The following is a 22,689-nucleotide window of genomic DNA, read 5'->3' as shown; positions in this document are numbered from 1 at the left end:
TCACTTACCCCATTTCTTAATTCCATGTATTGCCCCTTCTAACAATGACAGCTTGAAGTATTTTGTGGTAGTTGTGGATGAGGTTCTTTATTTTCTCAGATGGTAAAGCTTCCCACTCTTGGCAAAAAGCCTCCAGTTCCTGTAAATTCCTGGGCTGTCTAGCATGAACTGCGCTCTTGAGATCTCCCCAGAGTGGCTCAATGATACTGAGGTCAGGAGACTGAGATGGCCACTCAAGAACCTTCACTTTGTGTTTTGGATCGTTGTCATGTTGCAACGTTCAAGTACGTCCCATGCTCAGCTTCCGGGCTGATGAGTGCAAATTTGCCTCCATTCCTTGCTGATAACGTGCTGCATTCATCTTTCCTTCAACTTTGACCAAGTTTCCTGTACCTTTTGTAGCTCTCACATCCCGAAAACATCATCGAACCACCTCCGTGCTTTACAGTAGGAATGGTCCTTTCATCATGGGCCTTGTTGACCTCTCTCCAAATGTAACGTATATGGCTGTGGCCAAAAAGTTAAATTTTGGTCTCATCACTCCAAATTACTTTGTTCCAGAAGTTTTGAGGCTTGTCTCTGTGCTGTTTTGTGTATTGTAGGTGAGATACTTTGTGGAATTTGCACAGTAATGGCTTTCTTCTGGCAACTCGACCATGCAGCCCATTTTTCTTCAAGTGCCTCCTTATTGTACATCTTGAAACAGCAACACCGCTAGTTTTCAGCGAGTCCTGTATTTGAGCTGATGTTATTTGTGGGTTTTTCTTTGCATCCCAAACAATTTTCCTGGCAGTTGTGGACAACATAGTTTTGTTGGTCTACCTGACCGTGGTTTTATTTTTAGAGCCCCTGATTTTCCATTTTGTTAATCACAGTTTGAACACTGCTGACTGGCATTATCAATTCCTTGGATATCTTTTTGTATCCCTTTCCTGTTTTATACAGTTCAACTACCTTTTCCCTTAGATCCATTGAAAATTCTTTAACTTTCCCCATGACTCACTATCCAGAAACGTCAGCGACTGGATGAAAGATGCAAGAGTCTGTCTGGATCCCAGAAACTCATTCAGCTTTTATGCACACACAAAAATTACAAGAAAACAGGTCACAGATGAGTAGTAACTGTAGTAATCATTCAAACCCATTTGTGTCATCTGCATTGTCATTATGATTTAAGAAGAGAAAACCTAGTTTGACAATAAATGGCTTTATCCAACCACTAACCATGAGTGAAAAAAAAGTTTTGGCGTTATCATGCATATTCTCTTAAATAAAAAAACAAAAAAAACAAAACAAGAAAGCAAAAATTCTTCCATTGAATGTAAACTTTTTAGCACAACTGTACCTTATGGAAGTGTCTACTGATGCTGAAAGTGTCTGAAGCATTGTCAATATGCACATAGCATGTTTGCCAAAAGTTTTGGCTCTATTTTATTTTAGTTAGTAAATCTGTCCAAAAAAGATGCAACAATTAATTGGAGCAAATCTGTGGTTATGCCACTTGTGGAAAATATGGCTGAACCTGTGATATTTGGATTGCAAGTAGTACAAAAGTTCAAAGACCTTAACGATAACGTATACACCTTATGTGATATGATGAAGAAAAGGTTTGAGTGCTGGCCTCGGCTTCCCCTATCTGTGGCAGGCATAATTGGCTTGATCAAAATGATAATTCTCTCAAAATATTTGTATGTGTTGGAACATTCATCAACTACAGTCCCCAAAGGGTTTTTTAGGAAAATGCATGGCATGATGGTGACATTCATATGGTGATCATCAAGGCCCAAATTAAGTATTGGATCTCTGCAGGGACCCAAAAATCAGGGCCGATATGTGGTACCTGAGCTACTTTTGTATTATCTGGCCAGTCAGATACGTTACTTGAAGCAGTGGATAGGTGGGGGCAGACTTGCTAATGCAGAAGCTCATCTTATACACTTCTTAGGCCTCTTTCACACTTGCGTCGTGTGACGTACGTTGCATTCCGTCGTTTTGGGCAAAAACCGGATCCTGCAAATGTGCCCGCAGGATGCGTTTTTTGCCCATTGACTTGTATTGCCGACGGATCGCGACATATGGCCATACATCATCACGTCCGTCGTGCACTGGATGCGTCGTGTTTTGGCGGACCGTCGGCACGAAAAAACGTTCAAGGGAACGTTTTTTTCGTACATCGTGTCCGCCATTTCCTACCGCTCATGCACGGCTGGAACTGCGCCCCCTCCTCCCCGGCACTTTACAATGGGCAGTGGATGCGCTGAAAAACTGCATCCGCTGCCCACTTTGTGCCGAAATTTCACAACGTGCGTCAGTACGGCGTGCCGACGCTTAGCGACGGACCCGTACCGACGCAACTGTGAAAGAGGCCTTAGATGGGAATACACCATGGGCAATATTAGAAGGATCCTATAGGCCTCCACAAGGTTTATTGTTTGCACATAGTTTGGCAATTCAGGTGTGGCTAGAAAGTAAGCTTATAATGAAATTCACTGACCAAATGGGAGAGACTCAGTTATGGGATAATCCCGAGTTTCCACACCTCAAAAACTTACAGGACCCAATTTTCTGGAAGCAATATGGATTAACAACACTTTTATCAGATTTTTGAAAATGAAATTTCCAGGTCGTCCCTCATGACAGCACCACAAGGAGGTTGCTCTTCATATCCTTGATAGGGACAGGAACACAGAAGAGGCTAAATAGCCCCTCCACCCTTCAGTGTTTTTCCTGTCCCTATCAGGGACAGACACAGGAGAGAGATCTCTAGAAGATTGGATTTTACCTGATTCGAAGTCAGGTCTCGGTAGAGCAGGAGCTCCTGAGTGCGGTCCCATCCTCCTGGAGGAGGCTCTGGCCGCGAGAGTCTGGAGACTCCCCAAGTCGCAGGATACCGATGGAGGTCCCTCCGCGACTAGGTAGAGTTGTGTGCTCCCATGGGCTGCCTCATCCCCTCACAAAAGGGGCTCTGAGACAGCAGCTGCGGTGTCCGGCGCTCCCTCGGGCTCCACGTGCGGCCGGTGCTGGCGTCGTTCCCTGGACTTCCGGTTTGGCGCTCCGGTCGGAGGTGACGACTTCCGGGGGGCGTGACCGGATTCCCGGGGTCGGCGGCGCCGATGCATTTCCGGGTATGCCGGGAAGCTGCGGGGGAAAACAGAGGCTGGAACAGCGACCGGATTATGCGCCAGGATCTAGGTCTCAGGCTGGTCGGCGTGCGTTCCAGATGACGCATGCGCAGTACAGCTGGGGACCTGAAATCACCGTGGAGGCCAGCAGCTGAGCTCGGAAGGAGGACGAATCAGATGTCTTGAAGCTGGGTAAGACTGACTATTTAATGACGGACAACTGACAGCACACTTGACTCAGTAAGATGGAAGGTGCTAGTCGTCCAGACGTCCAATCCTTAGAGCTACCCACGGACCATGTGAGTAGTACGTGGTATGGGATACATTACAGGACTTTAGATCCGTAGCTACAGGGATCTCCTTTACATTTACAGGATAAGGACATTCCCGAGAGGTCAACTGTTAAGAAAAGGACTATCAGATGTCCGTTGTGCACCACCAAGCTCCCAGATGGCTATAAAAAGAAGTTATGTGAAAAATGCATTGCTAAACTTCTAAAGGACGAACAGGCTTCGTTATTAGATAATATCAAAACCATGATTAGAGACGAAGTCCAAGCTACGGTGTCTACAATGGTACCCCCCCAGTCTCCGCGACCTAAAAGGCCTAGATGGGATATGGACCTAAGTTCTGAGGAAGGAGAGGTCTCAGGGTACTCCGATCCGGGCTCAGATGAAGACCTAAGAACTCGCAGAAATAGTTTTTCCAGTCAACAACCACATAACAGCGATGATAATGGAAGAGTGGGAAGACGTGGGAAAAAAGCTAGTAGTCCCGAGAGACTTCAAGTACCGTCTTCCCTTTGATCCAGAAGAAACTAAGGTCTGGGAATCGGTTCCAAAAATTGATATTCCTGTGGCCAAGGTCACAAGGAAAACAGCTATTCCCTTTTAGGACTCGTCAGGGTTAAAGGACCCAATGGATGAAAGGTCAGAAGATCTTCTCAAAAAAGCCTGGGAGTCGTCAGCCGCCATTATGAAGACGAACATAGCGGCTACCTCTGTAGCAAGGTCCATGAGTCTTTGGGTAGAAGAGCTGGAAAGTCATATTAAAGACAGAACTCCAAGGGAAGAAATCCTAAAATCTCTCAGTTCTGAAAATGGCGACCGATTTCATGACGGATGCTTCAGCGGAATCAGTGCGTTTTGCTGCCAGAAATAATGCACTGTCAAACACAGCAAGAAGGGCCTTATGGCTGAGATCGTGGAAGGGAGATACCCAATCAAAAAACAAGCTGTGTTCGATTCCATTCTCAGGATCTCACGTCTTTGGTCCAGTCCTTGACGAGCTACTCGAGAAGGCGTCCGATAAGAAAAAAGGCTTCCCTGAGGAGAAGCCAAAGAAAACACAATTCTTTCGGAAAACTCGCTCCCACCCAAGACAGGACTGCAGAGGGAAAGGGAAGTCCGGCAGATGGAGCTACCCTAAAGGGGGCAGAGGAAGAGGTTCCTTTCGAGACCAGTCAGCTGGACCCAGCAAACAATGACGCCAACAATATAGGAGGAAGACTACAATACTTCCTAGAAGGATGGCAGAATATTACTCAGAATCCGTGGATTCTACAGACAGTTGCACAGGGGTACAAGATAGCGTTTACTCATCTACCCCCCAAGAGATTGTTTGACACAGATGGAGTCGTCAGCAGTACATCAAAGGCTGCTAACAGACATACAGGAACTCTTAGAGTTTACAGGTCATAATACCGGTACCCCATCATCAGCATTTTCAGGGGCATTACTCCAGTCTGTTCTCCATAAAAAAACCAAACGGAGAATACCGTACAATAATAAACTTAAAACCATTAAACAAATGGGTGGCGTGCAAACGCTTCAAGATGGAATCTCTCAAATCAATTATACCGTTAATAAAAAAGAACTCGGTAATGTGCACGCTAGATCTCAAACATGCATACTATCATGTTCCCATCCATCCCTCACATCAAAAATTCCTCAGATTTGCAATAAGAAACCGCAGGAGGATACTTCATTTCCAGTTTCAGTGTCTACCATTCGGTCTCTCCTCTGCCTCAAGGATATTCACAAAACTCATGACGGAGGTCATGGCCCATTTAAGAGAAAAAGAAGTTCTCATCGCACCATACCTGGATGATCTGTTGCTGATAGCAGATTCATCTCAACAGATGGAAGAATCCTTAAAAATTACCATGTCACTCCTGAAGCGTCTGGGGTGGATAATAAATTCAAAAAAGTCGAGTCTCGAACCAGAAACACAGAAAATATTTCTGGGAGTACTACTAGATTCCGAACTGGAATACTCCTTCCTACCAGACCAAAAACAACGGTCAATCAAAAAAGAACTTTAAACGATAAAACGGAAATACATTTCCATCAGCAAAGCTATGAGGATTCTAGGACTGATGACCTCATGCATTCCCAGTGTATAGTGGAGCCAGTTTCACTCCAGAACGCTTCAAAGGGAAATTCTTTCGGTATGGAATGGAAAGGAAAATTCATTAGACAACAGGATGTGGTTACCCAGCGAGGTAAAACAGTCCCTCTCATGGTGGATCGACATAAAAACCTCAAAAGAGGAAAACCATGGAGAATATCTCCATGCGTAAACATAACCACCGATGCAAGCTCAAGGGGCTGGGGAGCCCACATAGAAGGACGATACCTTCAGGGGACATGGCCACCATCGGTACGCGACAGTTCCTCCAATTACAGGGAACTCAGAGCGGTCTGGGAAGCACTAAAGAGGTGCCAACACGAGATGCAGAGACACCACATCCGAGTCTTCTCAGACAACTCGACCATGGTAGCTTTTCTCCTACATCAGGGAGGACCGAGGCCCCGTCCACTTCAAGCACTAGCAGAAGCAATATTCTCCTGGGCGGAGGATACCATGAAGTCCATCACAGCAGTACATCTAAAAGGTTCACAGAACCAAATAGCGGACTTTCTCAGCAGAGAGAAAGTGCAGCCGTCAGAGTGGTCTCTAAACGGAGAAGTCTTTACTCAGCTAATTCAACAATGGGGCACTCTGCAAATAGATTTATTCGCCTCAAAGGACAATACAAAAATGAAAGAATTCTTTTCATTAAATCCAGGAGACAATCCAACTGGCATAGATGCCTTGGCTCAACATTGGGACATGGAACTTGCATACACGTTCCCTCCACTAGCCCTAATTCCCAGAGTTTTGAGGAAAATTCAGGAAAGTCTAGCAGTAGTGATCCTAATAGTGCCATATTGGCCCAAGAGGAGCTGGTTTCCTCTGCTGAAGTGGATGGCGGTGGAAGACCCAGTGCTACTGCCACTGAGGCGGGATCTTCTAACGCAGGGACTGCTGGTCCATCAAAATCTAAAGATGCGACAACTCTCAGCATGGATCTTGAAAAGGAGATCTTGAGATCAAAAGGACTGTCGGAGTCGGTCATCTCAACTATGAAAAAAAGCAGAAAGCCGGTGACCTCGGCTATATAGCAAAAAATTTGGAAGAAATTTTGTGCACAGAGCAATACTCCAATATCCGTTCTCCAAGAACCAGATATTCCTCAAATCTTAAATTTCCTCCAAACAGGCTTTGATATGGGCTTGAGGCCTAGTACGCTAAAAGTACAAATCTCAGCTTTAAGTGCCTTTTATGATTATCCACTAGTGAATCATCCCTGGATAATGAGATACATCAAAGCTACGCAACGTATCAGACCAACAATACGAAGTTCAGTACCCTCATGGAACCTCACCTTGGTACTAAATGAATTACGGAAAGCTCCATACGAGCCACTTGATCAGGCAGACCTAAAGTCTGTAACATTCAAGACTGTCTTCCTGGTCGCAATAACGTCAGCAAGGCGAATAGGCGAAATTCAAGCCTGTCCATAACAGATCCATACTTAAAGATACAAGAAGATTGCATCGTTCTAAAGTTGGATCCTTCGTTTCTTCCAAAAGTTGTGACGGACTTTCACAGAAACCAGGAAATAATTTTGCCTACGTTCTGTCAGAACTACAACAATGATAAAGGACGTTCTCTCCATTCCCTGGATGTTAAGAGAACAGTATTGCAGTATCTAAAACTTACAGACGGCTGGAGAATTGATTCAAACCTCTTTATCCAGATGTCTGGGAAGAATAGAGGCAAAAAAAAGCCTCAAAAGCGACTCTAGCCAGATGGATTAAATCTACCATTTGCGCTGCGTATACTTCAGCCGGTGAATCCCCTCCAGAACATCTAAAAGCCCACTCTCTGAGAGCAATATCTGCTTCATGGGCAGAGAGTGCGGGTGCATCCATGGACCAAATTTGCCGGGTGGCAACTTGGTCTAGCTCAAATACCTTTTGCAAACACTACAAGCTGGACGTTCTGTCAAATCAACAGACCGGCTTTGGGAGGAAAGTCCTCCAAGCTGTAATCCCGCCCTAAATAGGAGTTATTTGGTATTTCTCCTTGTGGTACTGTCATGAGGGACGACCTGGAAACTAGGAGTTAGGCTACTTTCACACACAGCGTATTTGCTGCGTATTTTTACGCGCGTGTATTTTGCTGCTGCTTTACCTGTGTTTTTTTAAAAAGGGAAAAAACGCAGCTGCTTTCATACGGTAAGGGTAGGTTCACACGATCCTGATTTCAATCCTTTTTTTTCAGGACAAAAACCGCAGCTCTTGGCAGAAAACGCAGGTGCGTTTTTGATGCGGTTTTTGATGCGGTTTTTAGTGCGGTTTTTTATGCAGTTTTCTCTGCAGATTGTCTGTGTTTGACACAAATAAAGCTTTAACTGCAGTGGGGGAAAAAAAAAAAAGAAATGATGTAATTTCCTTGTCCAACCCTTTTCTTCTTCCATCCTCCATTTTGGGACTAAACACCAAAATGAGTGGACGTGTTTTGAATGACAGCGCTCCGCAGAGTGCTGAGCATAGGCCAGATCACAGCCCACGGATCCAGCTCTATCCAGCTATTTAAGTCTACGTTCACATTTGCGGTCTGCGCCGCAGCGTCGGGCGCCGCATGCGTCATGCGCCCCTATATTTAACATGGGGGCGCATGGACATGCGTCGCACTTGCGTTTTGCGCCGCATGCGTCACTGCAGCGCACGCATCCGGCCGCAGAGGACGCAGCAAGTTGCATTTTTGCTGCGTCCAAAATCAATCAAAAAAAGGACGCATGCGGCGCACAACGCAAATGTGAACATAGCCTAAGTGCCACGTATTTAAGTGCCACGTATTTAAGTGCCACGTATTTAAGTGCCACGTATTTAAGTGCCACGTATTTAAGTGCCACGTATTTAAGTGCCACGTATTTAAGTGCCACGTATTTAAGTGCCACGTATTTAAGTGCCACGTATTTAAGTGCCACGTATTTAAGTGCCACGTATTTCAGTGCCACGTATTTCAGTGCCACGTGCCACGTATTTCAGTGCCACGTGCCACGTATTTCAGTGCCACGTGCCACGTATTTCAGTGCCACGTATCACGTATTTCAGTGCCACGTGCCACGTATTTCAGTGCCACGTATCAAAGTGCCACGTGCCACGTATCAAAGTGCCACGTGCCACATATTTCAGTGCCACGTATTTCAGGGCCACGTGCCACGTATTTCAGGGCCACGTGCCACGTATCAAAGTGCCACGTGCCACGTATCAAAGTGCCACGTGCCACATATTTCAGTGCCACGTATTTAAGTGACACGTATCACGTATAAGTGCCACGTGTCACGTATTTAATTGCCACGTATTTAAGTGCCACGTATCAAGATTTTCCATGGAGAACAGACACATCCAGAGATATGTCTGCTCTCCACGGCTGCAGCAACACACTGACAGGAGCCATAGTTCCTGTCGGTGTGTCACTGTGCATGCGCGAGCGAGTTTACCGGCGGTCATTGACCCCGGCACTCTCGCTTAAAGGCAGTGCTGCGTGGGAAAGTTCAACGCAGCTGTACTGCTGTTAACCGAGACACCGGAGCCATTGAACTCCGGAACAGTACGCGATACACTGCTAGGAGCTTCGCTCCTGGCAGTGTATCGCCGGAGAGCAGGGGATCGGCGTGGGACACTCGTTTTATGGATTCTGCGGACAGGGAGTATGAATTTGGTTTATTATTTTTGGATTTTTTCCTGGAGGATCGAGGGCTTCGCCTACAAGTGTGCTGTTGGTGAGTATATACTCTATGTTATGTGTTGTATGTACTGTACTGTGTGTCATGTATGTGTATTGTGTGTAGGTGTTTTGTGTAACTTTACAATTGTGCTAAGTCGCCGGACACAGGGACAACTCTCCCATCCTAATACCGGATGGGAGTAGTAGTCCCATACGGCGACTTAGCACAATGGTGGCACTAGCGTCGCATGGGGACACACACACACACACACACACACACACACACACACACACACACACACACACACACACACACATACCAAATCGATCAGCAGCCCCACGTTTATGCTCATTCTGTTGAAGGACTCCATGCTGCTTCACTGGGGGGCGGGGGCTTCCCTCTTCCTGTCCGACGTCACGTCCGGTCCTGGGTGTCAACCCCTCCATACAAAGACGCCGACACCCAGGACAAAGGCGCTGTGTGTGGACGGTAATATGGGGCCCTATGGTGATACGCAGACACGCCGCTGCGTAAAGAATTGACATGTCAATTCTTTTTACGCCGGCGTGTTTGCAGACAAAAGCGCCGCGTTTTTTTGCGGTGTGTCTGAACGGCAAAGTGAATTTCTCATTCACTTTGCCGGCAGACGAAAATTACATTGCGCATTTTTGAAAAGCGCCCGCAAAATAGCGCTCAAAAATGCGCTATGTCTGAAAGGAGCCTTAGTCATACCGGTAACGGTATTTCCAGGAGTGCATCATGACAGCACCCATTATTTTTCCTCCCTTGAACTCCTGTCTGATGTGTGATATAAACATGTATAGAGAGGAAGTTCAATAAAATTGTGTTGTATCTATCCTGGTGTGGTACTTTGTAAAATCACTGAAGGGTGGAGGTGGGGAGGGGCTATTTAACCTCTTCTGTGTTCCTGTCCCTATCAAGGATATGAAGAGCAACCTCCTTGTGGTGCTGTCATGATGGACTCCTGGAAATACCGTTACCGGTATGACTAACTCCTAGTTTTATTATCATATAAAATTTGGCATCCCTCTGGGATTTTTATAGATATTTGCAAATGAGACATGCCATAATTCATCAGTTTCCGTTTCCTAGGATGCGAATATCCAGATATCCATTGATAGGAGTGCTAACAACTCAAGGCCCCCCTCCGCGTAATATCCTCTCTATATACCTTTCTACTAAACTCCAGGATGGCTTCTACTCAACTTGCTGTAGAGTAAATGGTGGCTATCAATCACTTCTATCACTTATGATCAGTGGAATGATGCCCTAGAGGCACATACGATGGTGTCGCCAGCCGCAAATAATAAGTTAATACTACTATTTATCCTACATCAATCTTGCCTGACCCCGAGTAGACGACATAGCATTTGACAGACTGGTAACTGATGAATGTCATAGGTGTGGGGAATTGGGATATATAAATAGCAATTTGATGAAGACCTAAAACTTAAAGAAGTTGTCCACTACTATAACCTTTTTTTTTTTTTTTCATAAATCTTGCTATTATGGGCCACTGAAAACATCTACTGTGTTTATTTTAGCAATATTACCTTTTATCATGCTGTAGCAGCACATTTTAGTGCTGGATTCAGCTCTCATGGGGTTAATCGACAACTTCCTTTCTCCTGAGTCATTGTGCTCTAATACTACAAGTTCCATGATGCATTGCACTGCTACTAAGCCTGAACCTAGCACACCCCCTCCAAAACACACCCAACCCCTCCCTCCTCTCCCCCCTCTAGCTTCAAAAAGATTTGTGATGTTATTTCTGTCCAACCTCCTCTTTTACATTTGTCCAACCCAGACTCCATTACACACAGAGGGATAGATAGTTAGATACATACAGATATATCTATGTCTATTTCCATAGATATGTCCATATCCATGTTTCTAAACCCCTTCACCCCCTGCAGCTTTTTTGTTTTCGTTTATCGCTCCCCTTCTATCTAGAGCCATCATTTTTCCGTCAATATGGCCATGTGAGGGCTTATCTTTTGCGGAACAAGTTCTACTTTTGAACGCCATCATTGGTTTTAGCATGTCGTGTAGCAGAAAATGTGAAATAAATTCAAAGTGCAATAAAATGGCAAAAAAAGTGCAATCCCACGCTTGTTTTTTGCTTGGCTTTTTGGCTAGGTTCACTAAATGCTAAGGCTGTGTGCACACGTTGCGGATCTGATTGCAGATCCGCAGCGTTTTTTGCTGCACTGAATTGCATCAAATCCGCAGTGTACTGCACAACCAATGTAAGTCTATGGGAGCCGCAGACTTGTGCACATGCTGCGGAAAAAGCCGCACCAAAAACGCACCAAGAACTGCATCAAAACCGCACCAAAACTGCGAAACTGCACCAGGTTTTGATGCAGTTTTTGGTGCAGTTTTGATGCAGTTTTTGGTGCAGTTTTGATTCTTTTTTTGGTGCGGTTTATGCGCGGTTTTAATGCCGTTTTTGGAAATAAGTAAATAAACGGAAAATGTGCATGATTTGAATGGAAACATGCATGAAAAAACGGATTCCAAGGCCGGATTCATCATTTCACAGCTCAGTTTCATACTTTTTTTGCCGGATCCGTCGCTGTGCGTTTTTTCGCCGGACAAAAAAAACGTTCCTCTATGTGTTTTCCATCCGGCGGAAACAGCTTTTTTGACGGATCCGGCAAAAAACGGATGAAACTCTATGAGAAAAAGACGGATCCGACGGAAAAAAATGGATCCGTTTTTTTCAAAACTCGCCGGATTGTGCCTCACGGCAAAAACCTGATGTGTGAAAGCACCCAAATATATGGATAGATACATCTATGTATCTATAGATATATCTATAGATAAATATATCTATAGATAGATATATCCATAGATATATAATAGAAAGACCGATGTTTCTATAAGGCTACTTTCACACTTGCGTTTTTCGCAATCCGTCTTTTTGGGAAAAAAACGGATCCTGCAAATGTGCTCGCAGGATGCGTTTTTTACCCATAGACGTGTATTAGTGAAGGATCGCGACGGGTGGCCACACGTCGCGTCCATCGTGCAACGGATGCGTCGTGTTTTGGCGGACCGTTGGCACATCCGTCACGTCTCCAATTTTCTACCGCGCATGCGCGGCCAAAACTCCGCCCCCTCCTCCCCGGACTTCAGAATGGGCAGCGGATGCGTTGAAAAACTGCATCCGCTGCCCACGACGTGCACAAATTTCACAACGTGCGTCGGTACGTCGGCCCAACGCATAGCGATGGACCCGTGCCGACGCAAGTGTGAAACAGGGCTTAATGAGCGTTTAATTTAATAAAAAACTGAAAAAAACGGCGTGGGCTCCCGCGCAATTTTCTGCGCCAGAGGGGGAAAGCCGACGGCCAGGGGCCAATATTTGTAGCCTGCTATGAATATCAGCCCGCAGCTGTCTGCGTAGCCTTTACTGGCTATTAAAATAGGGGGACCCCCCAAAAAAAATAACGTGGGGTCCCCCTATATTTTATAGCCAGAAAGGCTACGCAGACAGCTGCGGGCTGACATTCATAGCCTAGAGAGGGGCCATGGATATTGCTCCCCCCCACCCGGCTACAAATACCAGTCCGCAGCCACCCCAGAAATGGCGCATCTGTAAGTCTACGTTCACATTAGCGTTCGGCGCCGCAGCGTCGCCGCATGCATCATGCGCCCCTATATTTAACATGGGGGCGCATGGACATGCATTGTGCTGTGTTTTGCGACGCATGGTTTTTTTTGGCCGCAAGCGTTGGGCGCTGAGGACGCAGCAAGTTGCATTTTTTTTTGCGTCCAACTTTCGGCCAAAAAGGACGCATGCGTCGCAAAACGCAGCGTTTTAGCGTGCGTTTTGTTGCGTTTTTGTTTGCGTTGTGCGTTGCGTCTCCGACGCTGCGGCGCACAACGCAAATGTGAACGTAGCCTTAGGCTAGGTTCATATTGCGTTAGTGGGTGATCGCTAACGGACAGCGTTGCACGGCGAAAATGTCGCAATTAACGCCGTGCAACGGGTCCGTTAGCGCACCCATTGACAGCAATGTAAATTTCACCTGTAGCGCATCACTAGCGCGTGCCTTTTTCGGCTCGCGCTAGCGATGTGCCGTTATTTTGTAGCGCGCCTCGCACGCTGCTTGCAGCGTCCGCGGCGCGCCCGAGGTCTGTTCCCCGCTCTCGCAGATCGGGGATCTGCGAGAGCGGGGACGTTAGCGCGACCCCTAAACGCGGCCCCTACAAAAACATTGCGTTAGCGCTAAACGGATTGCCCTAACGCAATGTGAACCTAGCCTTAGATGCGCCAATTCCGGCACTGAGGCTGGTTTCACACTTGCGTTTTTGGACGCTGCGTTTTAGCGCTAAAAAACGCATGCGTTTTTCCCCCTATACTTAACATTAAAAACGCATGCGTTTTTTCGCATGCGTTTTGATGCGTTTTCGGCAACGCATGCGTTTTTGAACGCGCGTGTTTGCGTTAAAAACGCATGCGTTTTTATAGAAAAAAAAAAGAAAAAACACTGAAAAACCACCCACCACCATCAGGGTGATAAAGGGATCCAAACCCTAACCCTACCCCTAACCTCACCCCTAACCGTTTAATGAACATTTTATGACATAGTGCCACGTATGTAAGTGCCACGTATATAAGTGCCACGTATGTAAGTGCCACGTGCCACGTATGTAAGTGCCACGTATGTAAGTGCCACGTATGTAAGTGCCACGTATGTAAGTGCCACGTATGTAAGTGCCACGTATGTAAGTGCCACGTATGTAAGTGCCACGTGCCACGTATTTCAGTGCCACGTATTTCTGTCACGTTTAGGGTTAGGGTTAGGCCCTAACCCTACCCCTAGCTATTTCTATTTATAGTGGGTTTTCTTGTGGATTTTGATGATTGGCAGCTGTCACACACTTCTCAGCATGCGTTTTAAAAACGCAAACACATGAAAAAACGCATGTAAACGCGGCAAAACGCCGCGTTTTTTTTCTACATGCAAAAACGCATGCGTCTAAAAAACGCAGCATTTTACCACGTTTACATGCGTTTTTTCACACATGCGTTTTTTTAAAAAACGCATGCAGATAAAAACGCAAGTGTGAAACCAGCCTAAGCCCCTCTCTTCCCACTCCCGTGTAGCGGTGGGATATGGGGTAATAGGGGTTAATGTCACCTTGCTATTGTAGGGTGACATTAAGCCGGGTTAATAACGGAGAGGCGTCAATAAGACGCCTATCCATTATTAATCCAATATTAATAAAGGGTTAATAAAACACACACACATTAGGAAAAAGTATTTTATTATTCTTCATTTAACCATACTTACCATAATTCAGTGCCTGCAAAAAACGTAACATAATAAACCGTATACTACCTGTCCGCCGTAGTCCAATTAATAACAAGTGTCCCACGACGATCTCCCCTATAGAACAGTGACATCGGGTGATGTCACTGCTCTATAGGACCCTCAGTGACACACTGACAGGAGACAATGGCTCCTGCAGTGCATCACTGAGGTTACTATAGTTCACTGGTCTCACTTTATGGCAAAAAGCTGCGTGGGAACTTTCTCATACAGCATGCCATAAAGTGAGACTAGGGACTATTTTCTCACAGGGGCGTAGGAATACATTGTGGGGAATACATTGTGGAAGGATACCTTCCTCCCCTCATTGTGTTCCTGGAGCCCCTGGAGAGTGGTTGCATCAGCAGATGCTCCTGTTCTCCACGGGAGATCGTCGTGGGACACTCGTTTTAATTGGATTTCTGCGGATCAGGGAGTATATTGGTTGTTTATTATTTTAATATTTTTTATGACACTGGCTTCGGGGATCAAAGTGACAAGTGATGGTGAGTATGTACTCTATGTTATATGTACTGTATGTCTGTATGTATGTACTGTATGTATGTACTGTATGTATGTACTGTATGCGCATGCCGTCGCATGGCGCATGCCGTCGCATGGCGCATGTCGTTGCATACTGCATGTTGTCGCATGTTGTCGCATGGCGCATGTTGGCGCATGCTGCATGCCGTCGCATGGTGCATGTTGTCGCATGCTGCATGTCGTCGCATGGTGCATGTAGTTGCATGGCGCATGTCGTCGCATGGCGCATGTCGTCGCATGGTGCATGTCGCATGTCATCGCATGGTGCATGTAGTTGCATGGTGCATGTCGTCGCATGGTGCATGTCGCATGCTGCATGTCGCATGTTGTTGCATGGCGCATGTTGTTGCATGGCACATGTCACCGCATGGCGCATGTCATTGCATTGTACATGTCGCATGCCGCATGGTGAGTGTCGTCGCATGGCGCATGCCGTCGCATGGCGCATGTCGTTGCATACTGCATGTTGTTGCATGATGGCGCATGTTGTCGCATGGTGCATGCCGTCGCATGGTGCATGTTGTCGCATGCTGCATGTCGTCGCATGCTGCATGTCGTCGCATGCTGCATGTCGTCGCATGCTGCATGTCGTCGCATGCTGCATGTCGTCGCATGCTGCATGTCGTCGCATGCTGCATGTCGTCGCATGCTGCATGTCGCATGTTGTTGCATGGCACATGTTGCATGGCACATGTCACCACATGTCATTGCATTGTACATGTCGCATGCCGCATGTCGCCGCATGGTGCATGTCGTCACATGGTGTGTGTTGTATGTATGTATGTATGTACTGTATATGTATATGTGTATTTTTTTTTTCTATTACATTCAACACATTAGCCGGATGATGGGACTACTACTGTCCCATCATTGGCTAATGTGTCACTCACTGTCACTGTAGCAGGCAGAGCCCGATGGGACTTGTAGTCCCATCGGACGATGCCTGCACACAGACACACACACACACCCCCCAGCACATACCGGTCCGCACAGCGCCGGCGCCCGGGACCGCACGGCGCCGGCAACCGCACAGCACCGGGGACCGCACAGCACCGGGGACCGCACAGCATCGGGGACCGCACAGCACCGGCGCCTGCCCGCACATCCCTGCCTAGCCCCGCCCGCCCTCAGCACAGCCCGCAGGCAGCCTCAGCCCCGCCCACAGCCCAGTCACTCTTTGAGTGACTGCTGTCTGTGGAGCCTGGGGACACGCCTGCTACTGACGTCACGTCAATTTCCAGAGTCTGGAAATTGACGTGACGCCGGCGGAAATGAGCGGCGGCTGAAGCCTGGGGGTCACGTGACCCGGACTCAGGCACCAGCATAGCGCCGCTCACAGGCGAAAACTGCTAAAGAAGGTAATTACACAAATCATCAGGGGCCCTGGGGGGATACACAGGGGGGTTAATTGAAAGTAGTGGACAACCCCTTTAACCTTTATTAGGTATACGGTAGGTAAAATCAATTCACATATAACGTATACAAAACAGGGGGAAGGGAAGGACCCTTGTGCATGTGTGAACCCAAACCAAAACAGAATAGGGAACGGGAAAAAGAAAAAACAAATAAAATTTGTTAATAGTGTTGGCTGATCTCCAAACCTATAACTATAGATAGGTAAATAGAAGAATCATACTGGATGCACTCATTCTACCAAGTTACTATGGCAAACTATGAGTATGGCGACCATTAGCCTCTTATGAATCATCCACAAGTATGCCACCTGCTATCACTCTTATGTAAATATGAAACCATCCAAGGTGTACCAACTCCTTCTACCGAGGATTATATACTTAGTATGTATATTTACAATAGCATGTGATGGCCAATACCTAATTATGGGTTAATATGTGGTAAGTATATGGAATCGGCACTAACTATCAGTTGTCCTTACATCAATACTTCATGCCACAGATTATTCATACAGTATAGTTTCAAAGAGGCTTAGGGTGACCACAACCCAGTTATTTATCCAATATATGCCAGATGTAAACAAACATTCAAACTCATAATTTGCATCCAGATTTACCAATTCAACATGTCTTATTAGGTTAGCCACTGTCAATAAATATGCATAGCAGCAATATGAAGGCTTAACCCCTTCACCCCCGGAGCTTTTTCCGTTTTTCCGTTTTCGTTTTTCGCTCCCCTCCTTCCCAGAGCCATAACTTTTTTATTTTTCCGTCAATTTGGCCATGTGAGGGCTTATTTTTTGCGGGACGAGTTGTACTTTTGAACGACATCATTGGTTTTACCATGTCGTGTACTAGAAAACGGGAAAAAAATTCCAAGTGCAGTGAAATTGCAAAAAAAGTGCAATCCCACACTTGTTTTTTGCTTGCCTATTTTGCTAGGTTCACTAAATGCTAAAACTGACCTGCCATTATGATTCTCCAGGTCAGTACGAGTTCATAGACACCTAACATGACTAGGTTATTTTTCACCTAAGTGGTGAAAAAAAATTCCAAACTTTGCAAAAAACAAAACAAAACAAAATTGCGCCATTTTCCGATACTCGTAGCGTCTCCATTTTTCATGATCTGGGGTCAGGTGAGGGCTTATTTTTTGCGTGCCGAGCTGGCATTTTTAATGATAGCATTTTGGTGCAGATACGTTCTTTTGATCGCCCGTTATTGCATTTTAATGCAATGTCGTGGCGACAAAAAAAACGTAAATCTGGCGTTTCGATTTTTTTTTCTCATTACGCCGTTTAGCGATCAGGTTAATGCTTTTTTTTTATTGATAGATCGGGCGATTCTGAACGCGGCGATACCAAATACGTGTAGGTTGGGGGTTTTTTTTATTGATTTATTTTGATTGGGGCGAAAGGGGGGTGATTTAAACTTTTATATTTTTTTTATTTTTTTCACATTTTTTTTTTACTTTTTTTTTTTTAACTTTTGCCATGCTTCTATAGCCTCCATGGGAGGCTAGAAGCAGGCACAGCCCGATCGGCTCTGCTATGCAGCAGTGATCATAAGATCGCTGCTACACAGCAGAAATGCCGGTGTGCTGTGAGCGCCGACCACAGGGTGGCGCTCACAGCCACCGGCGATCAGTAACCATAGAGGTCTCCAGGACCTCTATGGTTACAATGTACAAGCATCGCCGACCCCCGATCATGTGACGGGGGTCGGCGATGCGCTCATATCCGGCCGCACGGCCGGATGCGGTAGTTAAATGCCGCTGTCTGCGTTTGACAGCGGCATTTAACTAGTTAATAGCGGCGGGTGATCGCGATTTCACCCGCCGCTATTGCGCGCACATGTCAGCTGTAAAAAACAGCTGACATGTCGCGACTTTGATGTGCGCTCACCGCCGGAGCGCACATCAAAGCAGGGGACCCGACATCTGACGTACTATAACGTCAGATGTCGGGAAGGGGTTAATTCTAACAATGACTATGAACCTATACCTATGGGACCATACTACCCCATGAACCTTTATCATGAGCGTCCCTTATGTTCATAACCATATAGTTTTTGTATTCCTAGAGATAAGCTGTATTTTCATAAGACGCCAGCACATACATAAAATGCGTCAATCATTTAGCAAACCCATCACTCTGGGTGGATCTCACCCGAAGTTGGAGAGAATCCACATGTCTCTCGAAGAGGGTGAGAGAAGCCTCCGTTACATATGGCATCTACCAACGCGTTTCGTCCGATGGGACTCTTTCAGGGGAGTGTGCTGACCTGCAATAGCCGCCTTACAGGTATCCCCGCTTCTGTGGTTTAAAAAATACTGCATACGGAGGCGCGTCCGAGAGACTCCACCCCTCGCATGTGACGCACTTCCGGTGCTTTGAAGGCCACTTCCGGTATACGGAGCTCTTGTACGGAAAGAGTGACCGTCGGTAGTCATGGAAACGCATAGCGCTCATCCACCACAACCATACGCTGCAGCGGAGACGATAACCGCTTAATATGCTCCTTACCTTGCAGCCCAAATGTGCAAGGCTCATATAGAGCTCTCTTACACATTTTGCTGTGCCCCTACTAAGCATAACTAAATGTTTATAATAGAAATTAGTATTAGGCACTGCATTTAAAGGACATACTACATCATTAATATTCTGTGATGTCCACCCCTTAGGGTATGATTCAGCATTTCCTCAGATTTATTCATATAGACACCCACTACAGCCGTTCCATAAGGCAAAGATGTAAAAAGGACTAAAATTATATGAATATAGTATAAAGTATTAGAAATTATAAATAAGGCCAGATGACGACCTAAGAGAAAGAGGAGAAAATATCGCCAGCAGCAGCTGTCTATATTATGCTGTTTATAGGATATGGATCATGGTAAGAGGGATTTTGTACGGGACACCACCTAGGACCCACAGATAGAAAAAGAGGCAGAAATACCCTATTATACCCTATATCAAGGTAACCTACACTCCTATTCCTGCCTACCGCGGAGGTTGGCACCCTAATAAGAAACCTGCGCATATGGCGCCCCCGCTCAACGTGGGCTATCCCTATCTGGCTGTCCCTATTCACCCCATACTCAAATAGAGAAATATAGTAAAAGCGGGTACACACCAATAAAATAGGATTAAGGCCCAAAACATACATAGGAGGGGGGGGAGAGTAAATTTTGGCGGGTGCTATTGTAGGAAACTATATGCAATATAGTCAGGGAAAATGTACCTGAATAGTATGTAATGCAGAGGTTGGTAAGCAAAATTTTATAGCCTGCCTAACGTGGGGGTTGGCACCCTAATAACCTTCGCAAGTGGCGCCCCCACTCCTCGGTGGCTATCTCTCCCTAATTGTCCCTACTGTCTTGATAAGGTGGACATAAGGGTATGATATGGTAAAGAAGGTAAATAAATGCTTATAAAAAAAAAAAACAACTAAAAGGCTGTAATTCATTCAGTCCTCGTGGTTGGACAGTTTTCAAATTGAATATCCATTTGCTCTCTTTCTGAAGTATTTGTTTGTCCCAATCACCCCCTCTCGTAGGAGGTAAGATTTTATCTATCCCCACGAATGTAATCTTTTTGAGATTGCTCTGATAGAAGGAGTTCATATGGCTTGCCACCTGGGTTTCTCTCTTTATTAGCAATGTCTCGTAGGTGCTCACCCACTCTTTTGCGAAATTCCCTCTTTGTTTTCCTATCGCCACGACAGCACCCTTACGAGAGAGGGGATCCGCCCACCATCTGGACAGGAACCTACAGGATTTAAAGGGGCGGTCCCCCTCACCACTCCAGTTTGGGTTCCTGTCCGGATGGCGGGAGCCTGCAGGAATTCTCTTTCCCGGGTCCACCATGCCTCTGCGCGGTTTCCTTGAGAACGGCAGAATCGGAGACTCTGGAAGCAGCGTCGGGTGTTCTTTTTCAGACCCCTCCTCGTCTGGTCGCGTGGTACGCGTTCCCAGGGGTCGGGCAGGCCGCCCTGGGTCGCATGAACGCCGCAGCGCTGTCTGTAAGCGCGCGGCGCCGGCTCAGCGTCCTTCATACAGAGGACCCGGAAGTGGAAGGTAGGACTTCCGGGGTATGCTGGGGGAGGAGGCGCGGCTGCCTGTACTAAGCAGCGGTGACTGCAGGAGAATGTGCGGCAGTATGACTTCGGTTGCGGATACAGAGCACCTTCAGGTGGAGGTGCCTGACCAGCGTAAGAAGGACAGCAGCCGCTCCAGGAGCAGCAGCAGCGTGGTACGGGGGCAGGAGCAGGCAGGTGCTTCAACGTCACGTATGGATTCCCCTCCTCAGAGACCGGTACTATGCAGTTCAGCCTTGGTGAGTGTTTACAAAAAAACCAAGTAGCTGATATAGCCTGTCTGTCCTTGTGCTTTGTTTTAGGCCAAGAAATCGGCTAAATCCAAGCACAAGCAATGTGCTTTATGTGCGGTTCCCCTGCCTGATAGTTATCAAAAAAGGCTCTGCCAAACTTGTATTTGTCAGACCTTGGAAGAGGAGGCTCCCCTTCGTGCATCAGACCTCAGGGCAGTTATAAGGGAGGAAATTAGTAGTTCCCTTAAAAGCAGCCGGCATGAAAGATCCAGGGAAGTATCACCAGGATCGAGCCCGTCTATGCAAGAGGGTGAATGTTCACGTTCCTCATCACCATCCTCTTCAGATGAAGAGGGGAGACCTTGTTTTTCAGTGGATGGGATGGACGCACTAGTTAGAGCGGTTCGTACCACCATGGGGGTTGTAGAGAACAAGGAGCCAAGGTCAACCCAAGATCTAATGTTTGCAGGGTTGTGCCAAAGGAGCCGTAAATCGTTTCCGGTAGTGGATACGGTGAAAGAACTTGTTAAGCGAGAATGGGATAAGCAGGATAAGGGTTTCCTGCCATCATCAGCGAAGAGAAGGTACCCTTTTGATGATAAAATCCTGGCGGAATGGGTTAAAATTCCTAAAGTGGATGCGGCTGTGGCTTCCACGTCTAAATCAACCACCTTACCGCTAGAGGATGTAGGCCTTCTAAAAGACCCTGCGGACAGAAAAGCAGATATGTTCCTTAAAAAGGTTTGGGAAGCATCGTCGGGGGCTTTCAAACCGGCAATTGCCGGCACTTGCACGGCCAGATCAGTTATGGTCTGGGTAGCTCAGCTGGAGGAGCAGCTAAAGACTAAGGTGCCTCGTGACAAGTTACTGGATTCGCTATCCCAGATTCGGGAAGGTGTGGCATGTTTGGCGGACGCCTCGGTAGACTCCCTAAAACTTGCAGCCAGATCAGCAGGACTCTCAAACGCTGCCCGGCGAGCCTTATGGCTTAAAACCTGGAAGGGGGACACGCAGGCTAGAGCTAAACTATGTACTATTCCGTGTAGGGGTGAGTACTTGTTTGGGCCAGTGCTAGATGACATCCTAGCTAAGGCTGATGATGGGAAGAAAGGTTTTCCTAAAGTGTTCAATCCTACCTTTAGGAATACCTTCAAGAGACGTTTCCCATACCGGAGACCTTACTCAGCCCGGAATTGGGAGCCGGCGGAGCCGAAGAAGAGAAGTTCAGACTTCAACACCTCATCATCTTCTTCAAGACGTAGGCGAAATTACCGATAAATCGGACCTTCCAGTAGGGGGCAGATTAAGGCATTTTTATACTCAATGGGTCAAAGTAACTTCCAGTAATTGGATCCTGGGTATTGTTAGGTCCGGATTAAAGCTAGAGTTCCAGGAAAGACCGTCAGATTATTTTATATTGACTGCCCCTGGTTCCTTAAACCAACAGAAGGCCCTGGAAAAAGAGATTCAAATGTTGAGACAAAAGGAAGTTATTGTAGAGGTTCCAAAAGATCAGGAGGGAGAGGGATTCTATTCCCCCTTATTCTTAATCCCCAAACCTGATGGTTCCTTTCGAACCATCATAAATTTACAAAAACTGAACAAATTTTTACAATACCATGCCTTTAAAATGGAATCAATTAAATCGGCAACTAAACTTCTTTTTCCCAGGTGTTATATGACAGTCCTGGATTTAAAAGATGCATACTACCATCTGCCCATTCACAAAGATCACCAACGGTTCCTCAGAATGGCGGTGCGCCTAAACGATCAGGTCAGGCACTTTCAGTTTACGGCAATGCCATTTGGATTATCTATGGCACCAAGGGTGTTTACTAAGGTCATTGCGGAAGTAATGGCCTATGTCAGAGA

At 46.4% G+C, this 22,689-nt stretch overlaps 1 protein-coding gene across 1 annotated transcript in view; it reads left to right on the top strand.

Moving 5' to 3' along the window:
* UNG (uracil DNA glycosylase) overlaps positions 1 to 22,689 on the top strand; it is a 110,409-nt gene that overhangs the window by 33,078 nt on the left and 54,642 nt on the right. The gene's annotated exons all lie outside the window — the stretch shown is intronic.

Source organism: Ranitomeya variabilis, chromosome 1, assembly GCF_051348905.1.
Source record: "Ranitomeya variabilis isolate aRanVar5 chromosome 1, aRanVar5.hap1, whole genome shotgun sequence".
NCBI classification, from domain to species: domain Eukaryota; kingdom Metazoa; phylum Chordata; class Amphibia; order Anura; family Dendrobatidae; genus Ranitomeya; species Ranitomeya variabilis.
Note: the sequence above shows the minus strand (reverse complement) of the source record. Positions and strands in the feature narration are given on the sequence as shown.